At 38.9% G+C, this 18,289-nt stretch overlaps 1 protein-coding gene across 8 annotated transcripts in view; it reads left to right on the top strand.

Moving 5' to 3' along the window:
- The first annotated feature begins 869 nt into the window (after positions 1-869).
- Positions 870-18,289, top strand: part of DICER1 (dicer 1, ribonuclease III) — a 63,938-nt gene continuing 46,518 nt past the window's right edge. For 3 of the 8 annotated variants that reach the window (XM_071809602.1, XM_065839313.2, XM_065839315.2), the window contains exon 1: positions 1,052-1,178. The gene's annotated coding sequence lies outside the window, so the exon portion shown is untranslated. Of the gene's footprint in view, positions 959-1,051; positions 1,179-1,657; positions 1,708-1,756; positions 1,842-2,978; positions 3,177-18,289 lie in introns of those variants that run through there. The other 5 variants (XM_071809604.1, XM_071809603.1, XM_065839312.2 and 2 more) reach the window with 5 other exon arrangements.

Here is an 18,289-nt window from a genome sequence, read left to right as displayed (position 1 = left end):
CAGATTACTGTCAACTGTCATTAAAGTAAAAGCTGGAAACTAGCAGCTTGAGAGGCACAAGAAAAAATGTGTTCTCGTGTTTCACCACCACACATTTCCCTTTGCTTCATCTGCGCTGAAGGGTTTTGATGGTGGAAAAGTTACCCTGCATCAACAGTCTAACCCAGGAAATTTCAGGACACTTCAAAAAAAATTTAGTAGTAGCAGCTTGTAGCATTACTCAAGCAACTGCGTGTCGACAAGAAACTCAAGTGAGACCAGTGGTCCAGGTAGTCAACAACCTGCCTTGCGCAATGGCAAAAGGAGATGCTGCTTAGGAGTACACATAATCCAACCACCTCCAGGGGTCCTTTCTTCCACACTCTGGGCTCAGCAAAAGCAAGGCCTTAGCGCACCAGCTTCCCGGTGGAAAAGCAGCACTTTGGCAAGAAGGCCCAGAGCGATCAGAAAGCTCAGTGCCGCTCAGGCCACACAGTGGCCAGAGTCACCCAGTACTCCGGACTGCTGCTAAAGGGATCACCTTTCTGCCGGGGCCTGCCTGGAGCCATACGATAGCACAGCCCCATTCCCTAAGACCCGTCTCACCCCGCAGCTCCTGCCTCCCTGACCCAAGATGGCGGCCGCCGCCCTCGCCTCAGCGCGGCCACCTCCCGCGCGCGCCACACCCGCCCCAGCGCGTGCACGGAGGGGAGCGCCGGGGGCCGCGAGCCTCGCGGTGCTCCGGCGGGGGGAGGGGAGCGCGCACACACACGTGAGTCCCTGGACCACCCGGTGGCTCCCGAACGGCTGCTGTTTCCCGCTACCGGATTGGCTATCCCATGAACCTTTCACCTTTTACCCGCCTTTCTCCGCCAATCGCCTGGCTCCTTTCATAGCGTGGGGATGTGGAGTGTGTGAGCTGCGCAGGGTGGAATTCTCGGAGCGGGCTTGCGTTGCGGGCGTTGGGCGGCTCCTGTTGGTACGGGTGGGAGGGGTGGGGGAGGTGCTCCGTTTGCGTAGGGCCGGCAGCGCAGGGGGAAGGGAGGGGGAGGAGGTTGTCCCGGGCCCAGGTGAATGGAGGAACCTGACAGTTGGGGGGAGTGAGGCGACGGCGGCGGGGAAATGGCGGCGGCAGCAGCAGCACAATGAGACGCGGCCTGTAGTGGGGGGAAGCGTCAGGCTGAGTCCCGTCCGAGCAGGTAGGAGACAGGGGCCCGGGCACGCCGGCCCCTCGCCCCCGGGAGCTGCATGGCGGCTGAGCACGGGTGCTGGAGCCCGCTGGCCTGAGCTCCCTCAGCCCCGGCGCTGAGCGGGTGGGATGGCGGCGGTAGCTCCCTCCCGCCGACGGGGCCCGCTTAGATCTGCCCCGCCTCCGACCCAGCGCCCAGCCCTGTCCCCGCGGGGCCCCGCCGGTCCCAGGGCCGAGACCACCGACCTTCGGGCCTCGGGATCGGCCTCGGGAACTTCCCGCGGGCCCCGGCGCCGGCAGGGTCCGCGTTCCGCGCCTCGGGCAGCGGCAGGGCCCGTACGGCGGGGGCCGCGCTCCGGCCCGCTCGGCTTTGTCTCCTCTGGCTCCGCGCCCCTCGGGAGGCCCGTCCAGCCGGGTGCTCGGAGCGGCCGCGCCCCGGGGCTGGGGGTCGCCGGAGCCCGCCTGCCGCGTCGCGATGGGCTCGGGGAAGGCAGTGCAGGATGGTGAAAGAGTTTCTGCTCGGAAGTGTTAAAGGCGGTGTAAGAAACTCTTAGCTCCTCTCTGTGCTTCCTTTTCGTTCTCTTCCAGCTCGAATAGAGGCAGCACATGGGGTGAAAAAAGGTAGAGGCATCGTGATGAAGGCAAACCTTGGGCTGTGCGATCTTACCAAAAGGTTAAAAAACCAAGTATTTTGGCACTGGAGTTTGTTACTGTGTTAGATAATCTAAAAAAAAAATCTCGAATGAGTAGGAAATGGATGGTGATGCTGACATCTGAAAAACAAAAAGGATATTTTTTTGTGTATCATCGGTAACCATAAATGTTTGAACAAAGTGAATCTCTTCTTGCCTAACTTCAACTGCTAAAAGTCTAGAGGATGTTTGACATTTCAGATGATCAGTTACGAGTATTTTTGATGTTAAGATTCCAAACTTCAAGTTGCATGGTGGGCTTAAGTGGTGGAAGTGTGTGGGCTGGGAGGTGATTTCCACTTTTAGGAAAACAAGACAAAACGGAAAATTGAAACACAACTAGCTTTGCAGACGGTCACTTTACACTATGTTCTATTTAGTTTTATGATTTTACTTTTTATAAGCCATTTTTGGTGCTGTCTTGAAGTGCAAACTGCAGGTGTATGTTTAGTAAGTTGTGTGGTGGTGTTTGTTTCAACTTGATGTAGATGCAAACTGAAACTGATACCTGTTTGCCATAACTATGCTCCTAAATCCTTCTCTTAAGAGAGTCTTTCCCATTGTCTATGAGATAAGCTGTAGCTTATCTAAAAGCTTTGGAGATGCTACTGAGTGTTTTCAGCTGGAAGGTGCTTTTACATGCATAATCATTGGATTGTTGCTTCTTTATTTATTAATCCATAGGATTAAAAAATATATGTGTATTTATTCAGAAGTGCCATTTTCTGAATTTGCTACTGCTGTTCACGAAAGCGTCGTGGGGATACAGGTCTCTGAAAGTGGAAGCTCAATGTTCATTCGAAAGGTGAATAATGCTAGAATGAGCAATTAATTGAAAAGAAAATATCATCATTATGCCATTTTATAAATCCTTTCTGGGACCATATATTTAATACTGAATGCGGTTTAGCTATTTTTGCTTTAACTCTACCTCAAAAAGGTTGTATTAGGCTGAGAGAAAGAGGTACATTGAAAATTGACAAGGGCTTTCCACTCAGGGCAAGAGATACCAGTGGGGGATAAGAGACATTATAGAACTTAGTCATGAACAAAGTAAATAGGGAACTGTTATTTTTTGTTTGTTTCATCTGTTTTTGAAAGATTTCTATATTCTACAGATTCAGAACAAACGAGATACTCCTTTACACCATGTGTAACTGAAATATCTGGTGCAGCAGCATATTGTGAATACCAAAAGTTTACAAGGAAGTTGAAGCAAATAGTCTCTGGTGTTCCCTACAAATTATCAATCACAGGAGTATCTTCCCAGACTCAGCAAACATCAAAGTGGCTGACCAGCCACTGACCAGTGGAAGGTATTCTTGCGGGCTCTGCTGTTATATTCCTTGGTGCATGTCCTCCATTGCTTATTGGCAGAGGGAAGCCAACCAGCTAGAAAGCTATTTTGTCTGACATAATACTAACATTTTAACAGAAGTAACAGGGGGTGTGTGTGTGTTTGTTTTGTTTTTTAATAAATAATTTGATCTTCTGTAGCCTACGAGAAGGAAGAAAAAAAAGCAGAACGTGCAGTTCAAAAGAAGTTGTCATGGGTTTTGTATAGATGTTCCTTATTTCCCATCTCAAAAATTTTTAAGTACTTTTGCTGACTTTCACAAAGATAATGGATTACACTAAGTTGTTTTAGCACAGCCGATTAAAGTATCACTACTTCACCCATGTTCACTTTCAGTATGAGTTGACCAAATGTGCATCGATCTGTAACTGACTGTGAATCACTGGCGAAAACAAATACGAAAAGCATCTATCCTTAGAAGAGCAAGGAGCTATTTAGTAAAATGGATATGGTGAACTTAGGAATTGAAATACTACGTTTTTGGTTTTTTTGGATAATCTGTAGAATATAAGTGAGAGTAGGAATTCAGGAAGATTTTGAAAAGGAATGATGAGCATTATAGTAAATTGCTAAGACTTAGGACAGGAGTTCTATTGTAGGGCATAATCTAGTCTATCAAGGAGCAGGTAGAACCTCAAAACATTATTTGAGATGGGTTATTCCTTTATTCCATAATTCCCTGTGAGGAAATCCAATGTTTTTGCTCTCGTGCAGGTGGTACAAACTAGCAAGAGTACTGAGCTTGATAGATTGTTGGCAGAACAGTGAGATGGTTCCTGTGTTCTGCTTCCCTCCTGTCCTAAGGCCTGGCTGTGTAACCACTGACCATCTGTGTCCCATCACCTTCATATTTTCAACAGTAATTTGTTCAGACTGATAGTACAGAATTTGATTTTTTTTCTATTTTTTCTTTTTTCTCTTTTTTTCTCTTTTCTTTTTTGTTTTTTCTTTCTTTTTTTTTTTTGTTTTGTTTTCCCAAGAAGTGGCTCCCTTTCAAGAAAGTGAAAGTGTAATTATGGTGCTGTGTAGAACAGGAGTCTCTATGTAATTGTCTGCAATATACTTTTAGAGCACTCTACCTCAAAGGCTAAGAATGATTGGAGTAGAGGAGGAAGCATGATTTTTCTTTGCACCAGACGTCTTCATCCTGTAACTTGACTTCCATATGTATCATGACAAATCAGAATTCTGAGATCTGATAATATAGGAAAAACTAAAAGTTTATTTTTTAGCTGAAGTTACTGCAGTCTGTGGTTGGGATTTGAAAGCTGGGTATTCAAAATGTGGTGATTGTTTGGGGTGTGCATGGGTGTAGGAATGTCATTAAAATAACTATTCTAAGACTTAATGTACAGGACAAAGCAGTGCCAACTTTAATCTTGATATTATATAAGGTGAACTATTGGTTTTGGTAGTTCCTGCATGCCTTACCTAGTAGTATCATTTTTCAAGGTTGAGTGTTGATCAGTATATTGCAAATTCCCTTGCTATTTCTGCTCTATGTTGCAGACTGAGTTAGTCAAGTAAATTTTCTGTTATGTTTGTCATCTTTAAATTCCCGCAGCTTTTGGAGTCACGAAGCACAGAACTGAAACTAGTATAAAGGAATTTACTTGCATCAGTGCACAGCTGGAGGTGCTGAACTGTCTTTCTCCTGTGGGAGAAGAAGGAAAAGCAATATTCTTCAACTTGCATAAATACTCCTGATTTCAAGAGACTTTAGTACCTCATGTCATGGCTTTTACTTAAGTGCAACACACTTGTGAATCAGTGATCCTGGTTTTCATTGGCACAGGTGTTACTTTTGGGTCCTTTCTTACCAAGGAAAAAGAAACAGAAGTGTTCATTCTTGATCCTTGCTAATACATGACAGTATTTTCAGCTTTGGTTTTTTTTATGTCCATAGCTCAGTAGTTATGCTATGTAAACTGGCACAATCAGTTTCTGCCCATGTTTTGCATCTTCTGTTACTCTTCATAAATGCTCAGTTCCTTTGGGTTCACCAAATAAGTGTGCATTTACATCTGAGATGCAGCAGGGTGGCTGCTTACTTTAGGGCTTGGTTGCTGGAAACAGAGGTGGTCAGATTTGGACTGTTTTAGCTGGCACTGGGTTTTTTGTTTTGCTTTAAATTGCTCATCAATATCCTTGTGTTTTTTCATTTGTACACAAAAAAAATCAAAACAAACAACCAACAAAACCCCAACCCACAAACAAACAACGAAAAAACCAAAACAAACCCCCACAGAACAACCCTAAACCCCTTACTGCTAATTATTAAAACCTGGTTTCCAGTACCTGTCTCCTCTTTTGAAATCTGATTCCTGATAAATTGTCAAGCCATGTAGCAACCTTTTCCTCAGCAGAGATGCTAATAGTAGGTAGTGGTAAAAAAAAGTCTCTTTGAAAACTTAAGAATTTAGGATTTCTTTTGAAAATCTTTTATTTTTGAAAACTGGTTTGGAATTTTAGGCCTTCTCACTTACTGATAGCATAAATTTCCTTTCCTTAAGATGTCAGGCAAATACAGCTTGCATTTTAAAGTTAATTTGTTTGACTCCATTGAGATGATTTGACTCTGCAAGCATGTCTGGGCTGGCTAACTTTGCAATTCATGTTTCTCTTGTTTGCAAGTCTGCTTTGTTTCTGATCTAGATCAAGCTTCTTACAGCTTTCTTGCAACTGTTACTGGCTTTTTATGGTGTTTTAGGCTGTATATTTTCTTGTTCAAAAAATAAACGAACAAGGCTTAATTACCTAAAGGTGAAGTTGAAAGTAAATAGTTGATAGCAAAAACTTCTAGATGTGATCTATTGGTTAGGACATTGTCCAGGATTCAGAAGACCTAATTTCTCTCACTGACTCTGGGGTTTGGCAATTTGATTTGGGTATTCACCTCCTCCTTTGAGTTTAACTTTCAAGTACTTAAATCAAAGACAGGTTTTAGGTGTTTATATTCTGCCTCTGTACTTCAAAACATTTAGATATTTTGAAGCTGACTTATTAATTGTGGTTTTATGAATTCATGATGTTCACTGGTTATATTCTTTAATCAGGAGATTAGTGCCTGGGATCAGTCTCAAGTAAGACTTTTAGTTCCTCAATTCATCTTTGTATTTCTGAGAAGACAAACCTGTCTGCCTTGCTGTCTTCATGGTCAGTGGCTAGTAGATTTTGATTCTTGGAAGACTTTTGCCATGTATCCAGTGAAGTGCCTCCTAAAGGAGGCCTACAAGAAAGCTGGAGGGTTCTTTTTACAAGTGTGTGTAGTGATAGGACAGGGGTAATGGCTTTAAACTGAAAGAGGGTAGATTTAGATTTGATATGAGGAAGAAATTCTTCACCACGAGAGTGATGGAGCAGGTTGCCCAGAGAATCTGGAAGTGTTCAGGGCCAGGTTGGACGGGACTTTGGGCAACCTGGTCCAGTGGAAGGTGTTCCTGCCCATGGCAGCGGGGCTGGAACTAGATGATCTTTAAGGTCCCATCCAACCCAAAGCATTCTCTGATTCTATATTATCAATTTGTTATGTGAAGTTATTAAGAAGTAAAATGAACTCTGTGAAAATTTTTTTTTTTGGGAAAAAAGAAGACATGCTTCTCACCCCCCCAGTTACTGAAGATCCTTCTTTGTTACTCTTGCTGTCTAATACAGTGCTGTCTCAGTGATCTCTAAGATGTCAGAAACCAAATTACTGCTGGAGGTGGATAATGGCCATGAAAAAGTACACTATTTATTAAAAAATATTTGAACCTTTGTTTCTGCTGTATGTTCTGTGAGTTCCCAGGAAGTTGTGTTTGCATTCTTCATTTACTACTCTTGCTCCGTATGCTTTCCTGTTTCTGTGAGGCAAAATAAGAAGAAAATTGATGCTAGGATAGTTTATCCTAGTTTACTGAATGGAGTCATCATGAATGGCAGACACTGTAAGAGTAAAGTGACAGAAGCATGTTACAAAGAGCCATGGGTTTACACTTCTGTCTCCCTCTCATTATTTCTACAGTTGTTGTGAGCAAGGTCTGCATCTTCTGTTAGCTTATGAAGATTTTTAAAAATGCCATGGACTGCCTTATAGTTTTTTAGTACTTGTAAAAAAAGTGCGTGGGTGGAAGGTTTTCCTTCGTTCTTCCAAAATGTATTCAACTGTGTCTGTGTAAGCCTCCTGAGTTGACATATTTTGACAACAAAGAAACACAGCAAGCTGTAACTGGTAGGGCAAGAAGAAATTGTCTGTGTATTTTCAAAGGTTAGAAAGTTAAAAATGAGAATTATATACCCATGTATTCAAGTCCATAGGTTTATATGCTGAATAGATCAGTTGATTTGTTTACTGTGTAATCAGAAAGACTACAGCCTAGTGAAATCTTTCCCTGAAGAAGTGTTTCTATACCATCTACTGAGGAATTTATCTCATAGGATTTGAGAGGAAAGAGTTTGAGCTGTGACAGGTGGTGGAGTTCTGGAGGAGGAGGTGGTGTGTGGGTTTTATGAAGGTAATGGGCAATGTAGGTTTGCATTTTTACCTTCAAGTATTTAATTGAAAAAGGACTGGGAGAGTGCCAAAAACGTTTATGAGCTCTCTGGGTCTTTGAAAGACATACGATCAACTTCCAGGAGATGAGTAATTTTCTCTATGGTAATCTTTGCGTAGTTAATGCTCTGCTATGCAGAAGTTGGGAAGTGAAATCTACCTTGATTAATACTAAATTGTCTGGAAAATAGTCTTCTAAAGACTGTATGTAACCTAAACTGAATAGAAGACGAATTTTCAGTTATGAAATTTGTGATGTGTTTAAACTGTCTGCTGACCAGTTATTATCTCATGGATGAGGGTCTACAAAGATTTACTGGATGATATGAGGGCCTGTAGTGACTAGCATAAGAATGAAGCAAGTGCCGATTTCTGGCAAGTATTTTTAGTTGCATGCCAATAATTCTACTAATGTATATGTTGACGGTCAACTCTTAGTTAAAATCTTTTATTGGTTCATCCTGTTATTGCTGTCTGCTGCCTCTAGGTGTTTTGTTTGGCTGCATTGAGTTGGTTTTGGGCCAGACAGCAAAAAGTTTTGTTTCTGGAATTTTTAGGCTTATTGTCGCTAGTGTAACACATTTCAGCAACAGCTGACAGTAGAGAAGAGAAGCTGGTGTCTGGTTTTGAGTGACAGTCTGAAAACCTGTTGAATCCAATTTGCTTGTTTTCTGTAATGTAGGCAGCCTAGTGGCTGTCAAAATGGATGACAACTGTCTCCTCATGCCAGCTCTAATACTCATCTGATCCCCAACAACTACTTAACTCAGCTTGCTGAACCAGCAGAAAACTTGCCTAGGTCAAGGAAAAAAAAAATCACCTGGTTAGTGTGCTGAACTATCTTTTTCTCAAAGAATCAGACAAGTGTCAAAGCTGTTAGAGAAGTGAAGGAGCAGTTACAGTGAGGTTGCTTCATCTAGCACTGGGTTGCCATGGGATTAGATCCACAGTTGTGCGAAATCTAATCCCAAAATACTTTGAACTTGATTGTCTTCCTTACAATATGAATATTGATTTTTTTCTTCTCAGCTAGTAATTATAAAGTTTTATATTTTTTCCCTGCCTTCCACTTTCTGATTTATTGTTAACAGCTGTTGTTTTAAACAGGTGTATTATTACACTAGTTTGTGGTTTTTTTAAATATGAAGATAATCTGCGGTAAATCCAGGATTTGAAGCAAAGTGGAGGGGAAAAGCTTATGGTGTGTTATGAAATAAAAATTCCATTAGATTTAACTAAATTTCTTTAATGAGTAATATTCTGAGGCTTTAACACCTTTTTAATGAAAGTAACAACCATCAGAAATTACAGTAGTCAAGATGAAACACTTAGGCTCTAGCAATTAGCTTGGAAAATTTGGATCTGAAGTTATGCCCAGTTTAAAACCTCTAAGTTTTCTCTAGTGGTAATTTGTAGTGGTGACTCCATAATTCAGAAGCCATGCAAGAAACTGCTTAAAATTTAAGTACATCTTTTCCAGTTTTCATGAAATGTGGTGATCATATATTCCAAGATAGTAATATAATCAAATAAAAGCCTAATAAACTAAAAAATGAATGTCTTCCTTTATCCAGTTTTCCTTTGTTCTGCAAGTGGTAGGCTGTTGTTTTTGGTAGTGGTGTGTTCAAGTTCTCAGTCATACTTTGATTAGCTCTAAAAGCTTCAGTGAGGGAAAGACAAATCATTGTCCTGATAAAAAACCCAAACCAGGCCAAAACAAACCGCACAAAACCCCAAAAAACATCCTACAAGCAAACCCCAACAAAACAAACACACACACAAAAAACCCCAAACAAGCAAACAACGGAAGCAAAAAAACCACCACCAAAACCAACCAAATGACCCCATGTACAGATACAAAACCCGGAACAAACAACTCCCTACCAACATGGTAGAGATCTGTAATCCTTAATTTGAAACCAAAGCTTTAGGACCCCACGCTATACACTACAGTACTCTTTATAGGACTATGTAGAAAGTTCAAAAATAATGAGTTGGACTAGTTGAGAGAGGCAAGTCACCTTTGTAAATCTGGAAAACTTTCTGATTTTTTTTTTTTCTCCAACTTGAGTAAGGATCTGTTTCTCCCTACCCCATAGATTTGCTTTCTGAGTAGAACTGGAGGTGAGGTTAGGCTATACAGATTTTCTAGACTGTGCTGTTTGTGTTGTTGTTGTTGCTTTTTTCCATGGGCTAAACTTGGGTTTATGTTGAAAAGTGACTGTGTTTTTTTGTTAAAGCATGTAATTGAGTGGTGGTAGTACAGTTAAGATACATCAGATCTTTGAGCAAGAATATCCAAAATGTAAGCAAACTGCTTTTCAATATTAGGAGCTCAGCACTTAAAGCGTGGGCTAAACTTTTGTATCCCATTGGATTTATGGGATAAACAATATTTACGAATTTCGATTTGCAGGCATACTTATGAGAACATTAGTTGCATGTTTGTATAATTTTCATATGAAATAGTAGCCAATGCTTAATGCAGGAGTATTTGCAATTGATGTTGTTATACTGTCTAGAGGGTTAATTAAAAAGACAAAAGCAGAAATTTCGTATAAAATATTAATATTCTCTAAAAGTTTTCATACTAATTAGGAGATACATGATCATGGAAGTACTATGCAAAACAGTAAATCCTTTTTCCAGTTAGGCATCCAAGGTGCATAGGCTGTATCTCGGGCTGTAGTTTGACGTGCATTATAGATGGCATTTCTGCCTAGAAAGAAAATACCTGTATGTCTCCAGCTAGTGGTATTTGTTGTTAAGATTTATTGGTGCAAGCATTTTTGAAGTTGTATGGTAAAGTGGTTTAATGAGACTTAATTAATCAAAGAAACAATTTTATTCTGTGTGATTTCTTTATTCTGTTATGGTCTGTCTCTAGATGTGGCACAAATTAGCTGGAAAGAGTTGTGCTGGAATAAGAGTGTGTTGGTGGCAGCATGAAGAGTGAGTAGAGTTATGCTCTTGTATGTATAGCAGTGCCACATTAAATGCATGTTAAGATGTGGTCTGAACACCTCTGTCATAGAGCATTTTGTCTCACTGCTGTGTGAAAGCGGAAAAAAAAGTGATAAAATACGAAGTTCCTTTTCTATATTCTGTCTGCACCAGAGATTTGTAAAATACTAACATAAGAAATAGGATAAGTTTGACTGTACAACCAAACACAGATTTTTATGAACGTATTTGAGAGAGTTAAAATGAAATACCAATCTGGTGAAATTACAGTCTGTTAAACCACTGCATATGCTCCGAGTTTAATCTTACCAGAAGAGGAATAACAAGGTCAGTCTTCTCAGTGACAGCTTGCCCATAAGGGCTTAACTCACTTTTACTTTTTGAATGAACTTCATCGCCTTATTTGATTAGTCTTAGTTTCTATAAGCTCTTGTTTGTGCAGCAAAGTCAGACTTTTAAAAACAATATACCTTTAAAATTTAATTTAAAAACTATTTTTATATTGCAAGTCTTAAGGGCCTAGGTGTATAGCCTGGGATTTTGTTTGGTTTGGGATTATTTCACCAGTTAGTTTTAGTATGTGTTTGCACAATGCTGAAGTAGCTTAAATTGTAAATTCTGAAAATGGACATTTTTAAATGAATTATATGTAGCTATGGAGAAAGGGAAAGTTTTTGAGTATTGGAATTATATCCTACCTTCAGTAAGTGTCTGTCTATTCAGTCTTTAAAATGCTTAGAGTCCAGATTTTTGCAAATAATAGTACTTTTTATTTTTGTTGTGCAGGAAAGGTGTTGTAATTAATCTGTTAACTAAAAAGAAGTTAGATTTCCTCCTGCTCAGGGCTGAGAAAGCAATGCTGAGCAAGAAGTGGGAAATCCTTCAAATCTCTATTGAAAGTTAGGCATGTAATCTGCTTAAATGATTCTGAAAGTCATACCAATCAATTATCTGCCTCGTTAGGCTTCTTACTGCATGTTTATGCCTTCTCAAGTAAGTCAGCTCATGAACTATAGCTGATAAAAGCAAATGATTAGTCAATGGAGTTGAAAGTTATATTTAAATATTTATTTTGCATAATATAAAGTTTTGTTTATTGTTGTAACTTTCAGATATATTTGCACTGAGTTGTAAATTCTTTCCAAATACACTGTAATGTGTGTAATAGGCAGGGGAAAAATTGTTCTACATAATGGAACATACCAGTTAATAAGCAAAATTATCTAATTACTTGAGTGTTAATGGCTGTGACACTACCCTCCTAATTAATTAAGTGCCTGCATTTGATAGTTGCAAATGAAGGTAAATGATATCAATATAGAAGCACTTGTTTCTGAAGAAAACTATAAAACAAGTTCCTAACTGATAGTAAGGTTAGTTATGTAAGGTTTCCAAAAATAGATTTAATATTGATAGATTAAATTAAGGGGTGTTAATGCCTTTGATTTAATCAGACTTGCTGTATTTGGATGTTATGGTGGAGTAATTTACCTTAAAATGCTTGATTATTTGCCTGCCTTTAAACTAAATTATTTGGTATCTTGAGACTTTTAGTAAGGTGGGTTTTTTCTTTAAGCAGAAGTATCTCTACTTTTCTGAAGCTTTGATTGCCTTTGTTTTTCTGGTTTGCTTCTAGAATTTTGTTTTTCTCCTTTTATTCCCTTATAACTAGATTGATTCTTTCTCATTTAAATGCTGACAGTGGTTCTTCTGATCCCGTCTAAAGTGTTACATATTAATTACAGCTGCTTTGCTCTCCACCCGCTTCTCTGCTGCTTCATGGATGCCTTCAGAGACTCTGGATTTGATTGACCTCTGGAGAACTGTGTGATCAGTCAGTCTGACCTGCTGGAATTGGTCATCTCCAGGGTACTGTGAGGATAAATGAGGGCAAGAAAGTACTCCTAATGCAGTACTCATCACTAAGTGAAAGCACTGAAGTATTTGTAGAGCTGCCCAGCAAAAAGATGTCAAGAAATGTTTCCATAACGTGTCTGCCGCTGAAAGAGCTGTAAGATGTCAAACACAGGATTTTCTCAAATTAATTCAGATTGGAAGAATGGTATGGTGATAACTGCAAAAGATCATGTGTGAATATGTATTTTATTTTTCTAAATTCAAAATGAGAGAGATGTGTTCTGCTGCTTATCTGATTCTCCTGTAATCTCCCAGTCTTTTTTTGTCAATGACCAGAATTTCTGCAGTGAATGTACCTGCTAGGCTGTCTGTCACCTTTTTTGTGGGTCCTGATGTGTCCACAGTAGAAGGGCAGAAAGAGGACATTGTCCAGGCTCTGCTGATGCTGCTGTCAGAGAGACCTCGAATAATTTGTCTGTTTTCTTTTTCTGAAAACGCAGAACTAATTGAATAGTAAAACACCTCAGTTTTTGCTGATGGTTGCTTGATGTCAACTGCTTAATGTTGCTGCAATTAAGGAAGCTGTAAAATGTCCGCTATTATACTTCTGGTAATTAAGCGATATTAGGCAGTGATAGGTTGTTTGGCAACTTCCCTGCAAACTACAGTTGATGTGGTAAGAAGATGACAGAATTCTTTCTTTTGCTTCATGTTTTCTGATTTTTGGTGTGCTATGATTAGATAACCAGTGCCATGGAGCTCGTAGTTGAGGTAAAGCAAAATCTACAGTAATAGTTTTAGAAAAGAGGCTCTGCTGTAGCTAGTACATTAGTGTTTTGTCCAGAAAATGCAGTTCACAGCTGATTGAATTACAGAACTATAGTTTAGTGTCATGGAAGAGAGGAACTCCCCTCGACTGATGGCTGTGGACTGGGATCTGTCTGTCTTTCCAGTGCAGTATTTTACCAGTTATTCAGAGAGGGTCTGGAATTGAAGGAAGCGTAGGAGTATATTAATTCTGAGTTGTGCTCAGCAGGAAAGTTAATTGGCAGGTGCAATACTATATTAATTTAGTTATGTTGCTTCCAGAACCCAAACTAGTGTCAGAAACCCTCAACTGCTCCATTTACAGGGATTTAACTCCTGTAAGACATTATTTCTCATTCTTGAGTGATTTTAGATAATAATGCACAAAGCTGGAATTGTTAAGCAGTATTCCATTATCTTCTAACCTGCCTCAATAATTGTTAAATGAGTGATGCAATATTTAGTAAACCACAACTGCTTTGAAGTTTGGAGCCATCCTTTCATTTGCATAGCTGGGAATGCTTTTACTTATATGCTGAAGTAGCTTTCAATCCATTCTGAGAAACAAAAGGTAAAAAATTAGATTATCTCGCCCGGCCTTCCATCCCCTCCCCCCCCCTTTTTTTTTTTTTTTAAATGGTGGCTGTAGCAAAACAGCTTACTTCAGTTTTTGAAGCTTTTTTTACATCATTCAACAGGGAGGAGCAACTTGGATGCTTTTTTTAACTACATAATCTGAGTACCCATTACTATATATATAGTGTGCAGAGTTAATCTGAAAAATTAGACTAATGCTGCACTGGACTGAAGATATTCTTAACTGTAACGTAGACTTGGCATTGGGCAAAAATACCTATTAATATACATTCAGAGAAATCCATCAGGGTTACCTACATTAGCTCCAGTTATTCTTTTTCTTCTTGCATTCATTCTGCTACTGTGGAAGATTGACAGATGGTTGAATCAGAAATGGGTCTGTTTTCTGATTTGTGCCTGTGCGCTGAGAGTGTTACTGGTGCTTAGTTCCATCAGTATTGGAGCTAAGGGACCCTTAAGAATGGGTTACTTCACAACTCTGGCATGTAGGCTTTGCCCTTGTGCTATCTTTCGTAGTTGATCAGAATGTGAAAAGCTTTCAAAAGAGGGAAAAAAGACATTAACATTTGAAATGTCTCTGTCAATATTTAGACATTTGTGATCCCACATATTAGGGAGAGGAAGCTGTTTCAGTTGTATTTTGCAGGTTGTGATTATTTTATTTTTTCAAATTCAATCCTTATTCAATATTTAAACCTAATCTTAAACCTAAGGCTTCCACTTAGGGCACCTGTGAAAAGTAAAGGTTATTTCTTCAATGAAAACTTTAAATTATATGGCACAAGATAAAGTCGTTAAATCTTTGCAAAACGCTCCAGTTTTTCTTAACTATAGTTCAGGACTGAGAATACACAAAACAAGTATTTTTCATCACATACTGTTATTTTTTGCCGCTTTACCTCAGATAAGAACTTCAGCCCTCTCATCACTACCTTTTCCCCAAGTAAATTCTTAAATATATTTGAATCAGTTTCAGTGTGATGTCAATTGTTCTCAAAGGTCAACAGTGCTACAAATAACATGTGATATGAGAATACTACATAGACGTTCTAGCTTTATACTGTTAAAATGTGGTATTTATGGCTTCTCACCAGTTTAAAACACCAGTCAGTATACAATGTGCTTTATTGGACAATATTGAGAAGTGAAGATTGATCCATTAAAATAAATAAAAATTGTTAGTTGATGTGACCTGCTGAAGTCTTATATTAGTTTAACTGTAAAAAATGTAAATGAGTTATCATCTTCTATTCTAAATGCATATATTTACATGGAGGGAAATAATACTATCTATAAAATGCTGTAGCTTTTTTAACAGTATGTTTATTGTATTCAACTAGGTGTGTACGATCCCAGTACCTGCTTCTATGCTAAGGCCTAGTGCTTTAGTAGGATATAAAAGCCTCTGCCTTAAAGGCTGCAGCTCCTTTTAGTTTGACTCTACTAGGAAGCATTAATTACTGTTGAGATACTTTAACTATTATGAATAGAAAATTCAGAATACTTGGAATCTGTATAAAGTGCTCCATGGACTTAGTTTTTTAACATTGGTCCATTATTGCTGCAGAATGCGTTGCACTTGTTGATTTGAGATAATCATCACATGGATAATTAATGCTGACCTGGTTGATTCTTAGGTCTTTAAGCAAGAAATGGCTCAACATAAAAAGCCTTTTCTGGCTGCTCTGTACAGTGGGTTGGTTAGCCAGAAATGTAGGTTAAGATACTAAGAATTTTATTTTCTAATTACCTTTCCAATTCTAGAATTAATGCACATCAGTTTACAATCAGGCACACTTATTCTTTTCTTGCAATCAGAACATGAGACTTCTGTTCTTCACATCTTGCATAAGAGCCCTTGTAACACTGTAATCCACAGAGCATTTTCATGGACACCTTTAAATATTCTTACATATTCTTAGGAAAAAAAAAAAAAGGTGGGTGTATGTCTTACCAATGGTTCTTTTTTTCTTTTTCCTGCAATAAATGAAGGAATCAATTACTTATGTTTGTTTGGTTGTTTATGATGTTATGTCTCAGGAGATTGGATTCTGTGGCATCTGAGCAGCTTTGGATGTCTTCTGAATTTGGGAGCAAAAATAGTCTCTTACACTACATATTTTTATGAACTTACTACTGACTTAATCCCAGCTTCACACGAAAATTTGGGTAGTGTACCTGCAAGTTCTTTGCAGGGAAAGAACATGTGTAGACACATAGTGCAACTGGTGAGCAGCTTTAATTTTTTAGGAAGACAGGTTAAAAACTACAAAGCTCAAAATGTAATTGGAGTAAATAATGTGCTAATCAGTACGTAATACTTCTGTATTTCAAGGTTGCATTAAGATGAGTTATTCTGATGCACTGTTAATAACAAATACTTTTTTTTTTTCCCAAAATGAGCCAACTGTTTCTACACTGATTCTTGGGTGATACGTAAATTGATATTATGGTCAACTATAGGAGATTTGAACTCCTATTTTAGACTTAGAAATTATAGGGGGTGACTTAACCCCCAAATATTTGTTGGTCTTGCATCATACAATTAATGACTTCAGAGAAAATGTTTTGTAATGTAGGACTTCTGGTAGTTTTTGATGTACTGGCACAGAGAACAGAAAACTGTTTTAGGGAGCATGACTTTTTGCCACATGGAGAGAACAGATTTATGTTTATGCAAATCATGGGATTGAAATCCCCACATGGGGTTGTATTCAGGGGACAGCTGCTTCTTTTCCTTATCATAAGGAAGAATAATTGGTGCTTTGGAACTGTAGTTGCCCCGCAGCTTGTCCAGGGATTGGGGAAGAGAGAAATCCCGTCCTTAATGTCTGCTTAATTGCCTTCCTGTCCAAAGACATAGATGCCTGGAAGGATTGAATGTAACCTTTAAATACATTAAATAATCACAAGTGAATAATTTGGTAACCAAGTTGAGGACCAAATCATAAATAAATTCACAGATATGGTCAGTTATCCCTTCTTGTGAAATTGATATAATAGTATAGTTACCTGCGTAAGTTAGGATCTGTAAATTTAGCTGTGAATCTTCTGTGGGTTAGTTTTCAATCAGCAGCTTGGAAAAAAAAAAGTACATGGAATAATTTAATTCTGCTTACTCTTCAGTCTCCATATAGCTCAGATTTTCTTATTTAGATAGCTAGTGAGATGTGTCCTGAGTGTAGGGGTTTTTTTGTGCCTGTCATGGAGAAGACTTAGTTCCTTGGACGCTAAGAGCGTTTTGTTTCAGAGTTAGTCTGAGGCAGTAGGGAGTTAGTGCTGTGGTTTCTGACGAACTTTATTGTTTGTACCATAATAAACCAGAGAAAAATATTTGAAATATAAGGATGCTGGAATAACATATGGAAGAGAAGGATGAGTCCTGTTTTATAGTCACCCTTTCCCCCCTTCCAGCATCTGCGACCAACTGTAATTAGAGAGAGACAGGATGCCAGTCCAGATGGACTTCTTCCTCCCATCCTAATGGTAGTTTTTAACCATAACCCCTCTGATGCGGTGCAGGACTTTTTGATTCACACTGGAATTCATTTGTATTTGGATGAAGATAATTCACTTCATAGTAGCTCCACTGTGAGTTTAAGAGTCCAATTTATAGTTCCTCTTGCGAGATAAGAGCCTCTTTTTCAAGTCATTAACAGTTTGAATAATGGTTTAATTAAAGAGTAACATTATTATTGGGATAGGGGGAGTAATTGTGTAATTTCAAACTGAAGAAGATGTTGAAGAATGAGAACATCGATAGTCCTGTTGGCTGATGGGTGTCAGTAGGTCTTTTGCTTCTAAAATTTCAGTCTTCCTTTTTCTGGCAATCTTTTTTAATAGCCACAATTAGATATCACATTAACGTGATTATTTTCAAATACTGAATTACAAAACCAGGAAATAAAAATAAAACCTGTTGATATATCCTTTTGCTTACTCTTTGACAGATTGGGACACTTGGGTTTTGTATTAGCAAATGTTTAAGTAGCAAATAGCCAGGATACTTTAAGATCTTGGTGAAGATTTGCAGAAGTGACCGATATGTCACTTCTCAGCTGCTTCTGTTGATGTCTTTATAGGAACTGTTGTGTGGTGTTTTTTTTTTTTTTTTTTTTTTCCATGTTGCTACTTTATTCTTGGAATATTTGGTATGTTTGTGGTATGTCGAGGTAGGTGCTGCAAATGGCTAGTTACCTTGGAACTCTCGTCTTCTACCTTTAGATAAAATATGTGAATGTTGATCTTAGTAGAGCTCTTGGTTTTTTGTTTTGTTTTAAATAGAAGGTGGCATTACTGTTCAATAAACGACATTC

The sequence above is a fragment of the Patagioenas fasciata genome, chromosome 5 (genome assembly GCF_037038585.1).
Source record: "Patagioenas fasciata isolate bPatFas1 chromosome 5, bPatFas1.hap1, whole genome shotgun sequence".
Taxonomy (NCBI): domain Eukaryota; kingdom Metazoa; phylum Chordata; class Aves; order Columbiformes; family Columbidae; genus Patagioenas; species Patagioenas fasciata.
Note: the sequence above shows the minus strand (reverse complement) of the source record. Positions and strands in the feature narration are given on the sequence as shown.